This window comes from Dendropsophus ebraccatus, chromosome 4, assembly GCF_027789765.1.
Source record: "Dendropsophus ebraccatus isolate aDenEbr1 chromosome 4, aDenEbr1.pat, whole genome shotgun sequence".
Lineage (NCBI taxonomy): Eukaryota > Metazoa > Chordata > Amphibia > Anura > Hylidae > Dendropsophus > Dendropsophus ebraccatus.
In genome coordinates, this window is record NC_091457.1 from 73,680,059 (window position 1) to 73,704,132 (window position 24,074).

Sequence of the window (24,074 nt, forward strand, 5' to 3'; positions counted from 1 at the left end):
TGTCCTCCCACTTATCCAAGCAGCCAATTCTTAGGGATACTACAGGATCATGACCTAGACCAATTCATTACTTGCTTACTTGCTATGCAAATGACAACCCAAATATAAGACATGTCTTCATGAGCCACTAATGTATAGATAGATAGATAGATAGATAGATAGATAGATAGTTATAGATGTGTGTGTATATATATATATATATATATATATATATATATATATATATATATATATATATATTACACTTGATCTTAGCCAAAAGGCCGAGAAGCGATATAGATACACATTTTCATAAGGAAAGATCCTTTGGGGGGTACATGAGAAGCTACCAGGTGCTATATGTCTATGCCCACACACCCACACATAACTTTGCTTATTAAAATTTACAGATCCATTTTCTTCTCTGTTTATGACTAAATCTTAGTTTAGAATTTTGATAGTTTCCAGGGTGCAGTGCATTGAGGAAGCTTAGAAGACAGCTAGATGATACTTCTGAGATACAGATTAGCTATTAGGTCACATGTCTGACCGTGGGGTTGCACCAAGCTACTGTTGCCAAGGGCTAAAAACTTTATTTGAACACACACTATGGGCAAGAATGAAGAAAAAGAAAACAAATAATCGAAAACAAACACAAAATCAGTAAAGCCCCTATTACACAAGGCGATTCAGAGGAGCAAATAAGCACTGTAGCTCCCCGCTGCCGGCGCAACTAAATGCATCGGCAGTAAGCGGGTAAGAGTGGGAAAAGGGGGGCGCAGGGAACTCCCAGGAAGCCCCCGTGTGAATACTAGATCATCTCTGCAGCCCATTGAAGATAAGCGGCGGTTTGCTGCCACCGCTCCTGCTCCACAGTGCGGCTGCAGCACATCAGCCGAATACGGTTGATAATTGTTTTGTTTAATAGGGCCTTAACTCATCATTGGCAATGTCCAATAAAATTCACATCATGCTTACGCCTTCAGGCTGTGCACTTGCTCTAACAAGGTGTTATCCAGTTTTTCTAAAGTGCTCCCTTATTTACAGGATTGGCAGGGGTATGTACTCTGTTAAGACAGATGACAACCCTCTAATAATGACTGTATGCCCCAATAGCACACCTAAAAATAGGCTGTGTAGATCAACAATGCATAATAATTATTTACTTAATTGAACAATAAAAATTAATATATTATAAATAGCAACAATACATAGAACATATGATAAACCCTCCTACACTTGTTATTTATGATATCTCAGGCAAATTCACATGTCTGCGTTCAGAGTTCTGGGGTTTCAGCTCACATTCTAATTACAATCTGTTATTACGATATGCCAAAGTATCAAACACAATTAAAACCTAACAGCGAGAACCAGTCAACACTCAACAAGGTTAATAGAATCCAGTGAATGGTTTTATACAATATGCTAGCCACATCCAATAAGAAAGGGCCTGCTACCAAAATCCAATTAAGTTTTTTTTTTTTTTTTTTTTTCACACAGCATTAGCAATGTCTCTTTACCATATGTGGCAGGAAAGCTTCTGGATTTGACGGTAACTATATCCATAGTTTACCCTGCAGTGCTGTTCCTGTTTGTTAGGGTTTATGTTTAATTGATTCATAGGCAAAGTAGACTGGGGGACGTTTATCAAGACCAGCGCACTCATATGCCATTGCCACCACAAATTACCCAGCATGCACGGCTCTTAGTAAATCCGACAGGATCTATGCCTGCCTCGGGTGGGTACAGAAATCTATACCTGGTCTGGAGCAGGTATAGATTTCTGCAATACAGCAGCAACATCAGCAGGTGTATTCATTCCAGTACCCTTGTGTGCAAATTGTTTTTCCCATCGACTATAATGGGATAGAATATTCGTTCGAATAGTCGAATCTCAGTGACTACTCGATTTGAATTTTCGAAAGTTGAATATTTCAATACTCGCTCATCTCTAGTACCGATTATAAGAAAATTCTGCATGTGGCCTCAGGGATATGAAATGGGGAAGTGCAGAATCAGGCAAGGGCACTTGGAATAAAAATTAAATTAAAAAGCAGGGATGACAGGTACTCTTTAAAAGGGGGTTTCTGACTATAGACATTTAGGGGGAGATTTATAAAAGGGTGTAAATATACACCTGGTGTAAACTGCCCACAGCAGCCATTCACAGCTCAGCTTTCAGCTCTGGTAGAATAAAAGAGAAGCTGTGATTGGTTGCTGTGGGCAGTTTACACCAGGTGTATATTTACACCCTTTTATAAATCTCCCCCTTAGGGTATGTTCGCACTGAGTAATATTCTTTGAATGGAGAGCGACAGAAGCAGAAGCGTACAAGCCATCCCAAAGAGACACTGTGTGTGAGGCGGGAGAGCAGAATTCCGCCTATATTACTTAGTGTGAACATACCCTTATGCAGTAAGATATGCTATAAATATCTCCCTATGACTCTCTACTATGTGGATAATGTGTGTTGTGTGTAAGATCAGAGGGAATAGCAAGCACACTTAGTCACACAGAGGATACTCTGTCATGCCGATAAACATATTTCTTCAAATACACCTTTCATAGCAAAAGACATACTGGTCATTACTTATTTGTTTCACCTTATAAATATAATTAATAAAACTTACTAATAATTTCCTGACCATTTGGGCCAAAAGCTGTATCGGACCCTGACCCCATGGGAGGTTACTTGGCTGAGCCATGGGGGCCTATAATATGGAAAGAGTTAACTGACTTAGCTGCTACAAAACACTGCAGCAGGCTTTACGCGCTCATTAAAATCATCATACTTTGCAGACACATATTAAGGGATCAGCGCCCTTGAAATGCACATTAAATTCCCCATATTAAACAAAGTCACAGAAGAGAACAGCACCCTCTAAATGCACATAAAATCACCATATTTAGCAAAGACGCCTTTGAAATAGCAGCCTATTGAAATGACTGTGGCATGTATCCACCATTAACAATGCTGATTTAATTGCCTATGTGTGACTAACACTAGTTTAAACCTTTCATTAAATTTTCGAAGTAATTCTAACAAAACAGGCAAATGTTTCCAATAAATCTAATACAGAAACACATAATCACAGGAAAAAAAAGCTATTTCTAAATATTTCTCTGCTTTGAAATGAATCATTCTTCAGGAAAATATTGCTCGTGGTACACATTAAAATGTATAAAACGTACAGTAAATGAGCAGTTACCCTGAAACCTCCAATCAGATGATGGCTTTCATTGTGAGGGAGAGACATGAGAACTAATTGGTAGTTATGAGTTTCCAGACGTTGTGCCCGTGAATATCTCCCACGCTGTCAGATGAGGAATACCATTAACACCGCACGTTAGCTAACGTGAACCCATCAGCAAAGTTGACACTTTACTAAGATAATTATTTCAAAGTCTCTCCAGGAAAAGTGAGACAATGAGTAGCACTCGGTCTGATTAGAAATCATTTAGAAAGAATTGCTACCTAAAATGTAAAAATCCTCTCCCACCACTAATCCCAGAGATGTCATCTTCTAGCTTCTGGTACAACTCTGTCATTGCTATTATGGCAGCCAGGATAGCTGCAAGGTAGTTGTCACCTAGCTTTCCCAAACTCCAAATAAACATGCTATAAAAAAAGCTATATCTCTCCATTTTCATACCTATGCCACGTCCTGACCTTAAAGCTGATAACTGTGTTATGTAATAGAAGACAACGATCAGCCAACATGGATGATGTCGGCTGATTGTTGTCCTTCAACATGCTGCTGTAGCTTTGGGCAACAGGAGTGGCGGCAGCAGATCGCCACTATCTACTATAGGCTCCCTGAACTAGTGATCTCCCGGGCAGCCCTCCGCCCGCCCAGCTCTTAACCGCTTGCTGCCAATGCATAAAATAGCACTGACAGCAAGGGGGGAATGAGGAGAAAGCGTGCACTGACCTGATTGGTCGGCACTCCTTTGCTCCTCTGCATCGCCCCATATAATAGAGGCTTTAGTTCATTAGAAATGTTATGGAATGTTTGGTCACCCAGCTTTACCAGCATCCTTTAGTCAGTGTAGCGGAAGTCACTCAGATTTCCTAGCATCCTGTATGTCAGTGTAGCGGAGGTCACACAGCTTTCTCATCATCCTGTATGCCAGTGTAGCAGAGGTCACACAGACATAAAGGATGCTGGGTGACCTCCATTATACACTGACATACAGCATCCTGTATGTAAGTGTAATGGAGGTCTCACAGGTTCCAGCTGACATTACAGCAGCAGAATTCAGTGGCGGATTATAATATGGGCGGTTTGGGCGGCCGCCCGGGGCCCGAGGCTCCGGGGGGGCCCATGCCACACCGCCCACATTATGATCCGCCACTGCACTGCCACGGCTGATGCGCGGCTGCTGGGGGTGTCCCGTCCTATCCCCGGCAGCGCACGCATCAGAGAGCTCCCCGTGCGCCTGTGGCTGTGACTTCCGGCGCACGGGGAGCTCTCTGATGCGCGCGCTGCCGGGGATAGGACGGGACACCCTCGGCAGCCGCACATCAGCCGGAGACAGATCAGGAGGCGAGAGGCTCGATGGGGGAACGGATGGCAGGTGAGTTGTGTTCTGTTGTTTTTTTTCTGTGTGTTATCTGCATGGGGGGGCGGGGCGGCAGAGGGGGACCATCTATAAGAGGGGGAAAGAGGGGGACCATCTATAAGGGGGGAAGAGGGGGACCATCTATAAGGGGGAATAGGGAAGAGGGGGACCATATATAAGGGGGGAGAGGGAAGAGGGGGACCATCTATGAGGGGGGCAGAGGGGGATCATCTATAAGGGGGGCAGAGGGGGACCATCTATAAGGGGGGCAGAGGGGGACCATCTATGAGGGCAACCATCTATAAGGGGGGCAGAGGGAAGAGGGGGACCATCTATAAGGGGGTAATAGGCAAGATGGGGACCATCTATAAGGGGGGAATAGGGAAGAGGGGAACCATCTATAAGGGGGGAAGAGGGAGACCATCTATGAGGGGGACAATCTATAAGGGGGGGCAGAGGGAAGAGGGGGACCATCTATAAGTGGGGAGTAGGGAAGAGGGGGAAAATCTATAAGGGGGGAAGAGGGGGACCATCTATAAGGGGGGAAGAGGGGGACCATCTATAAGGGGGAATAGGGAAGAGGGAGACCATCTATGAGGGGGGCAGAGGGGGATCATCTATAAGGGGGGGGCAGAGGGGGACCATCTATAAGGGGGGGCAGAGGGGGACCATCTATAAGGGGGGCAGAAGGGGACCATCTCTGAGGGAGACCATCTATAAGGGGGCAGAGGGAAGAGGGGGACTATCTATAAGGGGTAATAGGCAAGAGGGGGACCATCTATAAAGGGGGAATAGGGAAGAGGGGGACAACCTATGAGGGGGGCCATCTATTAGGGGGGGGGCAGAGGGAATAGGGAAGAGGGAGACCATCTATGAGGGGGGCAGAGGGGGATCATCTATAAGGGGGGGGCAGAGGGGGACCATCTATAAGGGGGGGCAGAGGGGGACCATCTATAAGGGGGGCAGAAGGGGACCATCTCTGAGGGAGACCATCTATAAGGGGGCAGAGGGAAGAGGGGGACTATCTATAAGGGGTAATAGGCAAGAGGGGGACCATCTATAAAGGGGGAATAGGGAAGAGGGGGACAATCTATGAGGGGGGCCATCTATTAGGGGGGGGGCAGAGGGAAAAGGGGGACCATCTATAAGGGGAGAATAGGGAAGAGGGGGACCATATATAAGGGGAAATAGGGAAGAGGGGGACCATCTATAAGGGGGAAGAGTGGGACCATCTATGAGGGGGACCATCTATAAGGGGGGCAGAGGGAAGAGGGGGACCATCTATAAGGGGGGAATAGGGAAGAGGGGGACAATCTATAAGGGGGGAAGAGGGGGGCCATCTATAAGGGGGGAAGAGGGGGACCATCTATAAGGGGGGAAGAGGGCGACCATCTATAAGGGGGGAATAGGGAAGAGGGAGACCATCTATAAGGGGGGAATAGGGAAGAGGGGGACCATCTACTAGGGGGAATAGGGAAGAGGGGGGCCATCTATAAGGGGGAATAGGGAAGAGGGGGACCATCTATAGGGGGGAAGAGGGTGACCATCTATAAGGGGGAAGAGGGGGCCAGCTGACATCCTCTGTGCTGCTGTGACCTCCCCTATAGATCAGCACCCTCCTCTCCTGACATCCTCTGTGCTGCTGGGACCCTACGACCTCCCCTGTAAGATCAGCACCCTCCTCTCCTGACATCCTCTGTGCTGCTCAGACCTCTCCTATAGATCAGCACCCTCCTCTCCTGACATCCTCTTTGCTGCTATGACCCTGTGACCCCCCCTGTAAGATCAGCCCCCTCCTGTCCTGACAACCTCTGTGCAGCTGGGACCTTGGGGGGGGGGGGGGGGCAACAGCAGGAAACCCCGGTGGCAATATGTTTATTGGGGGCAACAGCAGGTGAACAAGTGGCAATATGTCTATTGGGGTCAGTGGAGGTGGGGTGGACAATGCTTACTGGGGGTAGCAGCAAGGGACCAAACATTATGTTTATTGGGGCCAGCAGGGAGGGGAGGCAGGCAGTGTTTATTGGGGACAGCGTGGGGGGGGCAGTAGCGGATTATAATGTGGGTGGTTTAGGAGGATTGGCCGGGGGGGGGGGGGGGGGGCAGGTTGGGTGGACAGCCCAGGGTACATTTAATCCACCACTGGCAGAATTACTACTGTTTGGGACCCTATGGGAAAAGGGGAGGAAGTTGCTGAAAGTGCGGAGCCTGAGATGTCTGTCTGTCAGGTTCGGAAGAGATGGATTGTAGCTGGAAAAAATTATCATGGAGGCCGGGGCCGTATGGAGAGGAAAAGGAAAGTGACGCCTCAGATCAAAAAGTGAGTCCCTGTATAATGATTTTGTATTCAGTTGAACATTATATGTTATGGGAGCAATGAAGCCAGAGAGGGCATTATTATATGGGGGAAGAGCAGACATTATTAATATGAGGACAAAGTAGGGCATTATTACTGCATGGGGCTCAGGGTGACAATATTGCTGTATAAGGGCACAGTGGGACATTATTACTATATTATTACAAATGTATGTAGAACTATAGAAGATTCGGAAAGGGTTCATGTATCACTGCAGAGATAGATAGATAGATAGATAGATAGATAGATAGATAGATAGATAGATAGATAGATAGATAGATAGATCAAATGGTAATAATAAATACTATAAAGATAAATAAAAAATTTAAAAAATTATTTAAAGCAAAGTGTTTGAACAATTACCCAAGTCCCATGAAGCACACTGCTTTCAGAGCCATTCCTATGTATAGTGTGTGCCTCAGAAGACATTAGATTCTGAAAACAGGTTGTGGAGGCCTCAGTCTGTCAATCATGCAGTTTGAAATCACTATGTACACACATAATAAAAAGCGTCTAAAATCCATAACAATGACCCCAAAACAACTTTGCAAATAGCAATCCTTTTTCCAGAGAAGCATCCTGGCACCTCTCCAGAAGATGAATGTCAGAATATATTGTGATGCTGGGAGTGATTGAAATTGCGTAAGATTTTTCATTTGCTATTTTCAGTATTGGCGTTTGGAGCTATTTGACTCAAGGGATTTGCATAAAAGCGCACCTGTGTTCAGTATTCCTCTACACAGATCAATGCTCTCTAGCTCATCTTAATTCCAGTGCTCTCCCCACAGTGCACTAACAGGCAAAGGTTATCATCTTTTTCGGCTGCAGTGTTGCCAATAATTTAATGCAAGTTAAGGAAGAGGATAACATTCCCATAAACTGCTGCTCCAGAACCTCTTGAGCATGAACAGACCAAATTAAAAAGCACTCTCACCCACCCTAAAGAAAAAAAATCAGCAGTAAATCATGCAGTTCTTTGAGAGTTTGTATAAGGGTAAAGAGGCACTGTTGCAGTTTTTTTTTTTTAAGAAATAAACAGGGGTTGTGATTACAAAAAGTTTTGAAATATATTCTCTTTATTACATTTTTTTTCCTATTTGTTCTATGCTTAAATAAACATACATATGGCCAGTCGGTTTATTGTGCATATGTACAGCTGCTGCACGTCCACATTCCCTTGCAGAGAATCCTGGGGGTGCTTGCATTGTATGGTCAACTCTCCTGTCACACAACACCAACATGTCTGTAACCACACAGCGACATAGCGACATTATATTAATTGAATTGTTGCATAAAAAAGAGCATTGTCTCCTGGTAGCATGCATAGTTGATAATATAATTAGCAAAAGTTAATCATATAATTAGCCTAAGGTAATTGCCCCCAGTTGATATACAACCATCATGATGACCAAGTGTCTTTCCTTGCATAAGCAGGCAAAGGACTGTGACATACTGTGTTTGGTCTCTTTTTTTTACCAAATATAAGCATGGAGGGAGCATGGATCATATTTTGGGCAAATGTATAACATTGATTTAAACATAGAAAACTTCTGTTGATTACTTAGAAAAAAATGTACACAACAGGTGAGCTTTCAATAAAAGGGATTTTTTTTTTTTGTAATAAACAGTGCCACTTTTGTGTAAAGCTGAATGCTTTTTTTATTCTTATACAAGCGCCATGCTCCTGTATCATTGCATATGCAATTCAGTGCAACACAGTGATTCTGAGAGTTCACCTCACATTTATTGTACACAAATATATAAAGGGATCATTTTAAGGTCTCACACACATAATCGCATTAAAATTGTTGATTGAATGGACATAGTTGCAATGACCATGCGCTCAGCATAATGTAATAGTAAGTCTTGGTGCGCTAGTAATCTTGTGGTACTACTATACAGGACTGTGTGTGACACCAGGTGTGCGTGTGGGGGGGAGTGGGGGATCGGGTTGAACTACTTAGGATGCAGGGTAGGGTGCCAGGACCCCCCTGCCACAAGGTTAACTGGCATATGTACCACTTGCATCATACAGGCAGTGCTACGGGGGCACGCGGATAGGTAAGAATACTTCTTCATTATGTATTCCTGTATTAATTTTAATTTCATGGGACTTTTCCTTTTAATGTTGATTATGTACCATTATAGTATCCAGTTAACAAACCTGAAAAAAATGATGCCTCGATCCCCCAGGTACCTAGATGCACACAGATATGACAGATATGGTGTTAGAACTGAGGCTATGTCTTTACAACATGCTGCTATTGCAACCCAAGCACTGCATTTAAACTGCATGGGGTATAGGCATTAACCAAAGAGGTGCTGCAGTCTTAGAGCACAGTGCCCCCTAGGCCATGCCTCTCTGACACTATCCTAAACTGAATGAAAGCTATTCTTACAGGTATAACATAAAAGCTTTTAATAAGTTTTATTAGGTAGTGCCGCCAGCTCAATAATGTTTTTGAGGTGACAGACGTACTTTAAGTAGCAGTTTCTAACCAATAGCCTAGAACTCAAGTTTTAATCTTAAAAGCACTGTTCATAATTTTACCTCTGTATTTAGAGCATCTATTAAACAAAGCTAATGTTAGTCTAAGGAGGTATTCACATGCCTGTATTTCTATATATAGGCTGAATTTCTATGCATGCAGAGTGCTCTCTTGGGGGTCATATTGCAAGCATATTATTCCTCAAAGAAGAATGGAGGCCGAAAAAAATGTTTTGTGTATATTTTATATTTCTATTGTCTCCGTATGTGATCTGTATTGGTATATGAGCTCAAAGTCACTTTTGATGACTATTTCCTAATCATATTAAATGTACATTTCTTGTATCTGTAATTAGGTGATGTTGATAAGGCTTAGTACTACCATGCAAGTGTACATCAGGGTGTCTCTACACTTTCTGCCTCTCCTAACAAAAAGGTGACAAGAGACACAGCTCATTACAAATGTGTTGCTTTTCAGTCCTCCCAGGTGTTTGTGTTAAGCTTCAATTTAAATGTAGAAATTACAAAATGAGTTTAAGAATTATTTAAATGTGACATATTTAGAATTTTCACTTCCAGGACTGATTTTAGGACACAATAATAAAATATTGAATTTAGAATTTAATAAATGATTGTTATCCAGTATACCATGGGTCGCACGGAAGAACAGGAAACCCCACTGATAAATCACAACAGAGTTCTCAAGCTGACTGGTAGCATAGGAGTCCCATTCTATTTCTCACATACCAGTTAGCACCTTAAGGAAACAAGTACACAACAGTATGATTCAGACAGGCAAGTACACTGAACTTGCTGTTACTTAATAGGGACAAAACAAATGTGCAGTTTACAATAGAGGACTAGTAAATAAATAGTCAATCCTTACACAAAGGTACATATCATTTCAGATGTATTCACATCAGTTGCAGCCTACCCTATAGGCCTACCCTAACTACAGATAAACCCTCCCAGATCTTACCAATATCACATTCTGCAAAAAAAGAGAGCCCGTGGAGCCTCATTTAAGAGTCTTGAAACATAGGTGGCTCTTGTAGGGAAACCATCAAAACCACAATATTAAGTGGCCCTATAAGTCAATGTAATGACAAGGGAAAAACTAAGGCCATGTACACAGAGAGCTGTTTAGGGGTGTTGCCCCTCATCAGAGTGGACTGGGATTCTGGCTAGGTGGGAGCAATGCCTAGTAGAGGGGCAAAACCCCTAAACAGCTGTCTGTGGATTGATACCTGGCCTTGGTTTTTCCCTTGTCTACAGGAGCCGTCCCCTGGCTGGGCCCTTCCAGGAGGGAAATCTGACTAGTCCTGTGTTTCGAGACTCTTAAATGAGGCTCCACAGGCTCTTTTTTTGCATATATTTTTCCCCCCTGGGAGAAATGCACCTAGGATTTCACTGCATTGAGCACAGACAGAAGTGTTATCTTTGGCTGGTCTCTCTGAGATCAGTGATCTGTTTCTCTTATAGCATCACATCTGTCTTCTAGCTCACATTAAGCCTCCGAATTTTTATTCATGTTTCCAGCTACCGACTGCAAGGAGTATTGTCCATATTTACCCCGTTACATCCCAAAAGCCTTCATTCATATTCTAAGATGGAAGATGCTATTTTTGTATCATCCTATCCTTTCCATCCTTTGTATTAAGGAAGGTGGAGTAATGCATCATCCATGAAAAGTTTATATGGGCTTGACCTGGGCTGGACCCTTTGCTCCCATGGCCCCCTAGAAGCTGAGAGAAGTTTACCTAGGGTTTACCAGCTTGATTGGGGTTAAGCAGGATCACCAAAAACAGAGCGGAATTCAGAAAAGTCCAGTCCAAGTCACTTACCAATAGGGTCTTTTTCTAGTGTGTTAATTCGGAAACAAATGGACATGGTGTGCATATGATCAGCTAACATTACCCAAGAAAGTATCATCTGGCAAGCTTCAGAATTATTCTATTTAGCCAATATACTGTATACTTCAGGTAGATTAATATTAAAAGAATGATCTAATTCCCTTTGAAGTTTACTTTTTAGTCATATCAAATTTCATCACTTTCATCTCAGTAAAAATGATAGTTCTGCAAAGAACACATTGCTTTAAAAAAAGATCTGGTATAAGAAATTGTTGCTGTATTCGGCCAATGCTCTGTAAACATTGTCCAGAGGATAAGACATGAACAGTGTGATTGATGATGTCTCTAAGAAGAGTCTGATACGGAGAAATCTACTGCAAAACTATCATTTGGAAAAATTGTGGATGCTGTTAATATAATACCTATGTTGTCTGAAACAATCTTATATAAATATTTTATACAAGCGTGTGTAGGCCAACTGGGAATACCCATTTATCATGTTTAGCTTTTATGGCTCATTAACTATAAGCTAACATCCACTGTGTCGTTCCTATGACATCACTGTGGTTGGAGCAATAATATTGGTCAGCAGATGCCAATCCCCCCCCCCCCCCCACACACACACACACAACCCTAACCTCCCTCCAAAAAAAAAAAAAAAAAATATATATATATATATATATATATATATATATATATATATATATATATAAATCTTGGATCACTGTTACAGTAAAGTGAATGTAAATTCTAATACTGCAGTACTTTAGTAGTATGTAGACACTACAAATAGGATACACCAAATTGACTTCTCTAGGGAGGACACTATGTAGACCAAATTGGAGAAACTTCAAAACTTCAACCATGGTAGGTGATAGTGAAATATATTAGAAGAACACCTTTAAATTGTGAGCCCTAATAGGGACCAAAATTGACCATATAAAGTGCAGCGGAATCAGTTGGTGCTATACATATAAAATTATTATTATTATTATTATTATTATTATTATTATTATTATTATTATTATTATTATTATTATTACACAAGGTATTAAACAGTTCACCTAACGTCTCAAAAACCTTCTGTATTAGGGAATTGCTTCAGATTTTCTCCTTGTGTGGATAAGGAACCCAAAGTTTAGAATATTGACATAGGGGCAGTATTGGATCACAGAATATAGCCTTAGGGTATAAACACACACACCGTATACGCAGCATATTTACTGCTGCGATACGCAACAAATACGCAGCAGATTAGATCTAAATAACTGAACACAGCATCAAATCTGCTTCAGATCTGCTGCGTATCTGCTGCATAAACGGTGTGTGTGTTTGTACCCTTAAGCACTCTCAAAGGGGCTAATACTTAACTCTGCCTGGTTCCTAAGACATTGTCCAATTATAGCAGCAATGCAGTCCTCTCACTATAGAAAGTTATATATCAACTTAAAGAGACTGTCATGGTAGTCACATAAGCATTATCCACCTACCCTAGACATGTATCTCATCAAGAAATAATTGAGGGTTATTGTAACGCCTGGAGTAGTGGATCCACTGGACCGTCACTAGCGATGGCACTAACCTCACCAGGGAGCGGAGTCTAAGGGGCCACCAGAGCCCGCCGCAAGGCGGGATGGACTTGGTGCGGCAGGCAACCCCCAGGTCGCTACCCCTGGCTTGGTTGCTAGTGACGGCAGGCGAGGCGTGGCAGGAGCAGTAGGCAGGAGATGGCAGAGGTCTGTAGGCGTAACCGCAAGTGACAGGCTGAACACAGGAGCGATAGTGTAACAGAGGAGCAGAAACCAGGAACAAGGACTAGGGACCAGGAAGCGGACAGGAATCAGGAACAACAGGGAGCTGGGTCAAACGCTATGGGAAGCATGTAGAGGCTCCAACACCCGGAAGGGGGCAGGGCTGGAACTTATAGGGGAGTGATTGACATACAAGCCAATTAGCGCACTGCCCCTTTAAATCTGAGACAGCCGGCGCGCGCGCGCGCCCTAGGAGATGGGGACGCGCGCCGGCCGGCACAGCGACGGACAGGAGCGCGGTGAGGTGAGGCGCCCCCCAGGGCCAAAGCATCAGCAGCGCCGGGTCCCTGCATATGGACACCGGCTGCTGCAGAAGTGGGAGAGAGGGTGCGGCGGCGGTCCGGAGCACGGGACGCCGCCGTGGCCCTAACAGTTATTCATAACAATTGCTAGCAATGACACCTCAAGAATCTGCATGTACAGATAACAGGGTTAATTTAAAGGACACGGGGGTATCTTCTAGCAGATACTTAAAGGGAATCATTGTAAATGCAATCCTTTTGTTCATATGGGCTCAACTGAGCTTTCTTATTGGAAAGTATCTAAAGTGCAGTAACTAGGGGCATGTTACCTCACATTCGTGAAAGGCTTTAATGCTTGGTAAGTAAGTTGTATCTTTACAGCGGCCTAATCTCAAGTGACACCCTTGGCCTTTTGTTCGGTATTGCTTGCTAGTTTGTAAAGCACATGGTAATGGAGGGTATTATTTCAGAATAAGTGGTGTAAAATGGACAGTCTTATGCACCAAACAGCAGCTGAATCCTACATTGTACTTACACGATAAAAAGATTACTGGGCCTGAAAAGCAAAAGACTGAAAATCCCACAGCTTCTCAGACCTGAAACTGAAAGACTCATTGTAAGTTCACAGCAAATCTGGCATTCCCCACACACTTGACAACTAGAGCAATAGACAATAGAATTTTTGTGTTGAACAAAACTGTTCTTTTCCATCAAAGAGCTTATCTGCTTAATATACAAATGTCCATCATTGTCCCGATATAATTCCCAAATAAAAAGCCGGAGTCCATAGATATCTATCGTTACTTTATCTATAGAAAGAATGAATGACTCTGGATAAGTCAGGTCTACTTATGTTTGAACTGTGTATTAGATCTCCAGTCCGCCCAACTCTCTTCTTATCCTGCTGTATTGTACAAGAGCTTTCTTTCATTAAAACATCTCTATATGTGAAAATGAGGCACATGGAATGGGATAGATTTAGGTAAATCTGAAGGTCTGTCTGTTACATTGATAAAAAGCTGCAGTAAAGGAGAAATAAATAGCAATTCTTCCTTCTTTCTTTCTTTATTTTCTTTCCTTTCCTTCTTTCCTCCTTTCCTTTCCTTTCCTTTCCTTTCCTTCTTTCCTTTCCTCCTTACCTTTCCTTCTTTCATTTACTTCTTTCCTTTCCTTCTTTCCTTCCTTTCCTTCTTTCCTTTTCTTCTTTCCTTTCCTCCTCCCGCCATCCTTCCTTCCTTTCTTACTCCATCCATCCATCCTTCCTTCCTTTCTTCCTCCATCCATCCTCTCTTCCTCCATCCACCAATCCATCCTTCCTTCCTCCATCCATCCTTCCTTTCTTTCTTCCTCCATCCTTCCTTCCTTCCTCCATCCATCCATCCATCCATCCATCCATCCTTCCTTTCTTCCTCCATCCATCCTTCCTTTCTTCCTCCATTCATCCTTCCTTTCTTCCTCCATTCATCCTTCCTTTCTTCCTTCATCCACCCATCTGTCATTCCTTTCTTCCTCCATCCATCCTTCCTTTCTTCCTCCATCCATCCATCCATCCATCCATCCATCCTTCATTTCCTCCTCCATCCATCGCTTCTTCCTTTTTTCCTTCACCCATCATTCCTTCCTTTCTTTCTCCACCCACCCATCCTTCCTTCCTTTCTTTTTCCATCTATCCTTCCTTCCTTTCATTCTCCATCCTTCCTTCCTTTCTTCCTTCCTTCCTCCATCCTTCCTTTCTTCATCCATCCATCCATCCATCCATCCTTCCTTCCTTCCTTTCTTCCTCCATCCATCCATCCATCCATCCATCCATCCTTCCTTCCTTCCTTTCTTCATCCATCCTTCCTTCCTTTCCCCCTCTATCCATCCTTTCTTTCTTCCTTCCTCCATCCTTCCTTTCTTTCTTCCTCCATCCATCCATCCATCCTTCCTTTCTTCATCCATCCTTCCTTCCTTTCCTCCTCCATCCATCCTTTCTTCATCCATCCATCTTTCCATTCTTCCTTTCTTCCTCCATCCATCCTTCCTTTCTTCCTCCATCCATCCTTCCTTCATCCACCCTTCGTTTCTTTCTCCATCCATCCATTCTTCATTCCTTTCTTCCTCCATCCATCTTTCCTTTCTTCCTCCATCCATCATTCCTTCCTTTCCTCCTCCATCCATCCATCCCTTCTTCCTTTCTTCCTCCACCCATCCTTCCTTCCTTTCTTTCTCCATCCATCCTTCCTTCCTTTTTTCCTGATTCCATCCTTCCTTCCTTCTTCCACCCATTAAGATCTATATCCCTCAATAAGCAGACCGTTCTATTTATAAAACAGTCAACACAACAATGTATTTTTCGGTTCAGTTGATATCCTCTGTGCTGCTTTTAATATCCTAATGTTAAACTTTTTCACATCTGCTTCCTTCCTAATTTATCTTTAAGATGCTGTGGGAGAACGCAACATACAATACTTCAGCAATTTTATAGTCTTGAAGACATGTACAAATCTGCAGCCAGGTACTGATAAAAAGTGATATATTATCGTGTGTAATAGATCTGCTGCTTGTAATCTTCAGCTTGAACAACCAGACCCAAATCTGTCAGGAATCTCTAAATGTGACGAGTCTGCTGTAAAGTAGTTATCTCAATGACTCCATTACAGAAGCTAAAGATTCATTACCTGTCATTGACTAAATGATCATCCGGCAAGACAAATGTCTCCCTTACAGTAACAACAATAATAATTTGTATCTTATGTTTGCCTCTTTATTCTATCCCAGTCAGCAGCATTCTGCATTATGCTTGGTGCCAACATGTAATTTCTGCAAACATAATCCTCTCTTTATAAATACAATGTACCAGACATGTAGCTTGCTACCGACTATGAACACCAGCAAATACTAAGGCAGTCAGCCCGAATCTGGAAATATCACCTGCGAGGAATTATTTACTAAGCCATGATTATAGTTAAAGACACCTTGTGGCTACACATGTCCTTGTTCATTAGCAGGAAATGAAAGTGTCGCTCTCAGATGAAGACATCAAATTTTAATGTGATTGCAAGGTTTCGCAAAGTGAATTTAGCCTCAATCATCACCTATGGAGGTGATGGGTATGGGAAAAAATATTAAACAGCGTACATGAGTTTTATGATAGTAAATAAATAATAAGTAAATAGCTGTTATAGGATGCTGAAAACAAGATGACATGTGAATGTCACTGGATCCCAGTGTAACATCAGTAACATGGCCCACTTTCTATAATATGGCACTTACAACAGGACTGTATTAACAGCTGCTGCTGCCCTAGGCACTAAACCTGAAGATGCCCCATCCTCACGCACCTATTGGCAATACCAGACCTGACCAATACCACCATACCCCCCACCCCCCTGGAAAAGACACCAGATTTACTGGCAAGTCTGAACAGGAGGAGGGAAACTAAAAAAATAAAAACTAAAAAATTAGTTTTTTCTGTCCCCTGCTCCCTGGTGCTGCCCCCCTGAAAGGTGCTGCCCTAGGCACCGGACCACGGGTGCCTAATGGTAAATACGGCCCTGACTTACAAGTGTCTTCCTATGTTGGTGTGCCAGAGGGCCCTGATACAACTGCTACCTCTGCTCCCCTCGCCCTGAGATGGCACATACAAATTGCTAATATTACAACCTTACTCAGGATATTGCCTCTATATTCTGGCTATTCTATTGCAGGAGAAAGGCATTGTCGCCCAATGGTCTTGCATCTTCCTTCCTGGGTTGAATTCATCAAATCCTAGTGTTTCCTGTTTTCCTGTCATTTGTACCACAGTGTAATGTAGTAAAGAGTCAGCACAAAGGTCATTCTCTTCTGCCCATGATTGACTGGTGCACCACTTCAGACCATCAGATAATTCATCCAAGGAAATCTCAGCATCTTCAGATGTCCTGGGTAGAAAATTGCTGCTTTTATTTAATCTACCAGAAGGCTATGTTCACACTCCTTCAAAATGATGAACATTTTTATTGGACATAGGTCCAATAAATACAGCTGTCATTTTGACGGCATGTGAACATAGCCTAAGGCTAAGTTCACACAACGTTGGTTTTTTTAGGTGACAAAATGGCATATTTTGATAATGACATGATATGATAATGATATGATCATTATTTATGGCTGTCATTATAAAATAATAATCATTATTCATATAAAAAGACATTGTGGAAACATAGTCTAAAAGCGTTTGACAACCATTTCCTTAAAGTTGTATTCCCAAAATGGCACACTTCTGGTTTTACACTATCAGAGGAGCTTTTAGAACCACAAATAGGCTGAAGGGGCAGGTAGCCACCTTTTAGGAATGTCAGAAAAAAGGTACCTGTCATCAAAAATAACATTTGACATGTCATCAGGCACGTCAAAACGTATTAATCACAGCGAGTCTCATGGCTGTGATCAGGAGATATAGCTGTGGGAATAGCATGGCAAGAGCGCGATCCACTCTCTGGCCACCACCAGTTCTGACAATGTAGTCTCATAGACTTATATTGTCAGAATAGGGGGAGACGCAACCAGGGAGTGGATTGTGCTGCTGCTGCCCTCTCTCCCTGGCTATATCTAATGATTGCAGTGGGTCTCAGCACTGAAAACCACTATGATCAATATGCCTGCCTGTCCAAAGTTATTTTTGATGACAGTGACCCTTTAACTCCTCCTAAGCCAACCAAGCTGAGTAAGTATTTTGCAAGAGTTATCCAATGAAGATTATATTTATGCAAATTCTAGACAAGTTTAGTTTTCATTGCAGTTTATGTACCAGTGTTGCAAACTCTTGTCAATTTACTTTAAAAGCCATCTTTTACATCCATAATTATTCTTATATATTAAAAAAAAAAAGAAAAGGGTATAGCTTTCCATTATATAATTAGAAGGAATTTTCCAAGAATATCTAATACTTCAGCACCACCAGACTGTCTAAGGTGTATAAATAGGACTTTTTTATCTACACGGATAATACAATTTTGTCCATACGGACACAATCTGTGATTTTACATTCACTCCAGTTAAAGCTACTACAGTATTGTAAGCTTTAAGGAGTTAAATGGTAACGTTGGCTATGTTACATCTGTATGCAACCCATACACTGCTGTAAATACTATATAGATTCTGTAAGAGGAAATGTTGAATGAGTCTTATGTAGTGCATGTACATCTGCTTTGACTATGATAAATGCCCTTTTGTCCTTTTGCCTATTTCTCCTCTCTCCTTAGGCAGCATCAGTGATCACCAACATTTCTCATCTGTTCAGTGTGCCGCGAGTAGAGACAAGGTCAACTCACCACAGTAACAGGGATCCTAATCCCTGCGTGAATGGTGCTTAACATCTCATTCATTGAAGAGTTAATGTGGCCGCTGCCATGAAGAGGTCAGCGGCTGCAAATGGAGAAGTTAAAATTACAGGTGTCTATGAAGCAAAGCCCACACCTGCTCTGCAGCTCAGACAAGGAGACTTTGGCATACCGGATGATGAGCTACAGTCAGCGGTCATTAGAAGACATAGGCATGGCTGGGAAGATTGCAGCTAATGCTACCTTATTAAAGCAAAGCTCCATTTGCGTTAGATTGAAATATCCACAGTCTGCATGTTCTTAAATGGGAATGGAAATTTGAAGGAATTATACCAAGGGTTGTTGAAGGGAAACACAATGCTATGGATATAGGAGGCAACTCACGTTCAATGTAAGAAATAGAAAGAACCAATTTCTACCTCTGCACATTTATTTTATGGCTGTAAAATGCTCAGTGATCTAGTCATGGTGAGAAGTGATATGTTTTATACTTTGGCACAAAGGGAACTGACACCACAGAAAAGATATGGTGACACCAAACAAAGAAGTATCTGATGCTTATTCCCGACCAGAAATCTACTATGACCCTTGGGCCACCCGAGGGAGAAGAACCTCCTGATATGTCCACTTCTTGTTGACAGCAGGAGAAATCTCAGTCTTTCCTTTATGACCTGTTCTCTGTTTATTGCCTGTTCCTGGCTTTGGCTTCAGTAATCTGCCAAATAAATTTGTCTGTGTAAAAGGACCTTTACCGTGGCTTGCTTGCTACACAGCGCTGAGGATGAAGATAATAAAACTACCTTCCTAAGCATCCCCTGCTCTGTGGTAACATAATAACAGCTTAGAGTCTTCTAACCTGTTGTTCATTTCCCTTTAAGTAGCACCAACATACTTAAGAGCGCTGTACAAAGAATGACGTCACATTAGGTAATTTCTTTAAAAACGCTTATAAGGCACTATCTCCAGGAAGTATGACTAAAGGGTGGCACCATTGGGGGCAGAATATACAAAAGCTATAAATATGTTGTCCTGATTAACATTACTACTAGAGATGAGCTAACCAGGTTCGGGTTCGAGTCCATCCGAACCAGAACGTTTGGCATTTGATTAAAGGGGGCTGCTGAAGTTGGATAAAGCTCTAAGGTTGTCTGGAAAACATGGATACAGCCAATGACTTTATCCATGTTTTCCACATAGCCTTAGGGCTTTATCCAACTTCAGCAGCCACCGTTAATCAAATGCCGAAAGTTCGGGTTCGGATGTACTCGAGCATGCTCCAGGTTCGCTAATCTCTACTTACTACATTACCCCTAGCACAAAAAAAAAATCTATCTATCTATCTATCTATCTATCTATCTATCTATCTATCTATCTATCTATCTATCTATCTATCTATCTCCTATAAAACTATAGAAGCACCACATGGTCCTTTTTATACCAGTAACATGAATTTTATTGTGAAATGCTATAATTAATCCACAGAATTATGATGAGGTCATTTTGTATATTCCCGGATGTGTCTTGGAATACATCTTGGCGGCATTATACTCCTCTTCCAGTAACAGAAGATGCCTTGTTATCACATAGGATATACAATAATTCTATTAACCTTTATTACAAGCTGTAGGCCGGGGGCACCTCAATACACAGCATCTGGAGAGATAGGAAGCAAATTGTGTGCAAATTAAACTAAATCCCATAGACAAAATCACTCTCTGCGGAGGATAGGATCGCTGCGGCCTCATAAAGACCTTAATACAAATCCCAATGTGCTGCTTCCTGGTGGAAAATAGATACAAATAGATGATACCTATCTATCCATCAAGAGGGAGAAGGAGAAGACATTTACAGTAAAGGACCACTTATGCCCATATTAATACCAATTCAGGCAGCAAACTTCCAGTAAACTTCTATTAAATTATGCACCTCGGGCCGAAATCAATGAAATGGATTTCTCCTCCTGGTTGCGCTATTTGATTACATAAAGCACCTACGAAAAACTTTGCTTCCGTCAATCACTTGTAAATCATTTTCTGCAGAGGGAACTTTTCACAGGAAGCTGAAACCTTGTTTGGATCGTGCCAGTCAAGATAGCATGATGGTGCAATTAGTAATGTACTAACCAGCTAAATCCTGGATATTATGCAATGCTCTATTCCCTTCACCTAATGAAAGCATACTGCTGTAAAAAAAAAAAAAAAGGAGATAAAGTGTATATATCTGTGTTTGTCATTAATGGGATTACCACTTCATTAAAATACATTTTATCATCTACATATAGTGTATTCCTCACAAGTCATAAAATTTTTTTACGCTTTACAGCTTTTACGGTTGGAGAAATATCCTTCTAGGGAGATGTGGCCACTACATTTTATTTGCATTTAAGTCTCATTAAGTACTGACAAGGCTTACATAATAACAGCCTGACTGCCTCCACAACAGTGTTAGTCACCAATGGCCCATGTAGCTAGTGACAGTCACAGTAAACATGTAGCTTCAGAAAAGTTCTCAATAAGCAGTGCCAAACAAACATTTTCAGAATGATTCTAAAACTAGTCAGTATGCATTATGCAACACCCCAAGCAAAGTGTGCCTCCAAGAACTATGGACCTACGAGAGCATGTCTATAAGGTGCTAACCAGTCACTGAAAGGGGAACTATCGACAAATTTAACCTGCTGATAGGTCTCCTATGGTTAGGAGAAAGGTATGTGTCTTACCTTCCTTCTTGGTGTCGGCATAATATCCAGCCAGGAGCACCGTTAGGATTACTGCCCCCACAGGGTCATCCACCCCACCTGATCCATTGATCATCAGTGTAGTGGCTGGGCCAGATGGCGCTGTAAGGGTGTCCCGCGCGAAGATTACACCGACTAAAAGTGTGGGACCAGCACCAAGGAGGAAGGTAAGACACATGCCTTCCTCCTCAATGTCTCTGGTGCTATTGGGGACTTTCAGCAGGTTAGATTCATCTAACCTGCTGATAGTTCCCCTATAAAAAAGCTTTGCTAATCCCAGGAGTCTTTTTATCTGTTTCAAATTTTCTTTTTTTCATTCTCATAGGTTTTCTGGTCCTAAGGTGTCTTACATAGGGAAATTTGATTGTGAGTCCCACCAATGTGATTGTGGACCTTACATGTATCACTAAAGATATTTTAAGACTTATATCAAGCAATATAAAAAACAGAAAAGGAGATCATAAACGGAGAAAAGAGGATTTTTCTATGACATCACGTTCCAGTTAACACAAAGGTCCCCATGAGTCTTGCCATTTAACCTTCTGAACTACAGAAAGCGGGTGACATTTACTACCTTTGCTATTTAGGTTTCAATCTTATAAACCTTATTATGACAAGAAATCTTAGATTCTATTTAAGACAAACAAAAATTCCCCTGAAAACCTTCTATATTAAAAAATGATTTAATAAAAACGAAACGAGGAACAAGTATCACCAAATGAATAATAAAGTTTTCTTAATTTCTGTGAAATTTAAAATGGGAGAACAGATGGTGAAGGGGGGGCTTAGGTAGTTCAAGACCCACATACATCAGTTAGAGATCAGAGAGCGGTTACTAAGAGAATCCCTCTTGCCTGGGCAACTCAAAGGGGGAGTTGCTTGCGGGCCTAATCATAGCAGAAATCTACACCCGCTCAGGAGCAGGTGTAGATTCCTGCGCCCGCCGTACGGCAGATGCAGGCCAGGCCAGATTCACTAAGAGGCGGACAATCCAGTAGACGTCTATGGGAGCCACCATCCACAATTCTGTAACATCACCATATAAGCTCCTCCTGGCAGGTTACGACAGCTAGTGACATAATTTTATGCCATCCTTTTTTTTTACAGTGCACAATATGGTTGCACTGCAAATGATATTTTGCGGGTTGCGAAGAAAAAAATGATGATCACAAATTTCATCTTTGAAAATATACTGACGTGTGAATGTAGCCTAATGGTATGTTCACACTACAGAATCCGCATGGAAACTTCAAGCAGATTCCGCCACCGGGCTGCCTGTGCATGATTTTCCGCCCGTACCATAGACTGAGACTGATATTTGCCAGTAGATTCCACCGTCTACTCAAAGAATGTAAATTCTTTGGGCAGACAGTGATATCGGCAGGCAGATATCATTGAGTCTATGGGGCCAGTGCAGGCCCGTTTCTAGGAGCTAGGGGGCGCCCTGCGGCATCCGACAGTACCCGGCCCGCAGCCCCTGCATCCTCAGGGCTGGCCGGGGGATGTGGAATCTAAGTTCCAGATCCCCTGGCCAGAGCAAGCTTTAGCTGTACGTACACACCCACAGCTAAAGGAAACAGCAGCCGGGGCAGAGACACAGAGGCTTCCTGTGCAGGCAGCCTCTGTATGACAGGTGGCTGCCTGCACCGGAAGCCAGAAGAGGACAGAGGGACCAGAAGAGGAGCTGGAGGCCGCAGGGTGACAGGTGAGTATCTAGTGGGGGAATCCTGCACAGAGGGAGCCCCAATATGTCCCGATAATCCCGCCCCTGCGATAAGCCCCACCCCCACGATAAGCCCCGCCCCCGACTACAAAGTTTACATGTCATCCAGCACTCCCAGCATTCTGTATGTCAGTGTAATGGAGGTCACCCAGCTCTCCCAGCATTCTGTATGTCAGTGTAATAGAGGTTTCCCAGCATTCTGTATGTCAGTGTAATGGAGGTCACCCAGATTTCCCAGTATCATGTATGTCAATGTAATGGAGGTCACCCAGCTTTCCCAGTATCCTGTATGTCAATGTAATGGAGGTCATTCAGCTTTCCCAGCATCCTGCAAGAAACCGTCATGGAGGCTGGGGCAGGATGGAGAGGAAAAGGGACCCGTCAGATCAAAGAAGACGTCACCTGTGAGTCACTGTATAATGATTTTGTATTCAGTGGAACATTATTTGGCAGGGGTGCAACACTGTTCTATGCAGCAATACACACACTGCTTCTTTCTAATAACCTGAATCTTGATTAAAGCCCCCCTTCCTTCCCCAGGGCTAAACTGAGTGAGGTTGGGGGGGGGGGGGGCGCTTTTATCAAGACTCGCCCTGTTGCTGAAATGACCTAGAAACTGCCCTGGGCCAGTGGAACCACAAGCGGAGGCCACCCAGAGGAATCTGCTTGAGGTCTCTATGTGGATTCTGCAATGTGAATGTACCCTCACTGTGAAGTTCACCTAAGGATTGCAGCTTTAGCTGGGTTCACACTACGTATATTTGAGGCTGTATGTTTGAGGCTGTATAGCAACCAAAACAAGGAGTGGATTGAAAACACAGAAAGGCTATGTTCACATAATGTTGTAATTGAGTGGATGGCCGTCATTTAATGGCAAATATTTGCTGTTATTTTAAAACAACGGCTGTTATATTGAAATAATGGCAGTTATTTACCGTTATATGGCGGCCATCCACTCAATTTCAACATTGTGTGAACAGATCCTTTCTGGGTTTTCAATCCACTCCTGGTTTTGG

At 42.7% G+C, this 24,074-nt stretch overlaps 1 protein-coding gene and 1 pseudogene across 1 annotated transcript in view; both read right to left on the reverse strand.

Moving 5' to 3' along the window:
* The window catches only part of CDH11 (cadherin 11), a 105,492-nt gene that overhangs the window by 36,139 nt on the left and 45,279 nt on the right, over positions 1–24,074 (reverse strand). The window lies entirely within an intron of this gene.
* On the reverse strand, positions 176–275 carry LOC138790186 (U2 spliceosomal RNA; annotated as a pseudogene).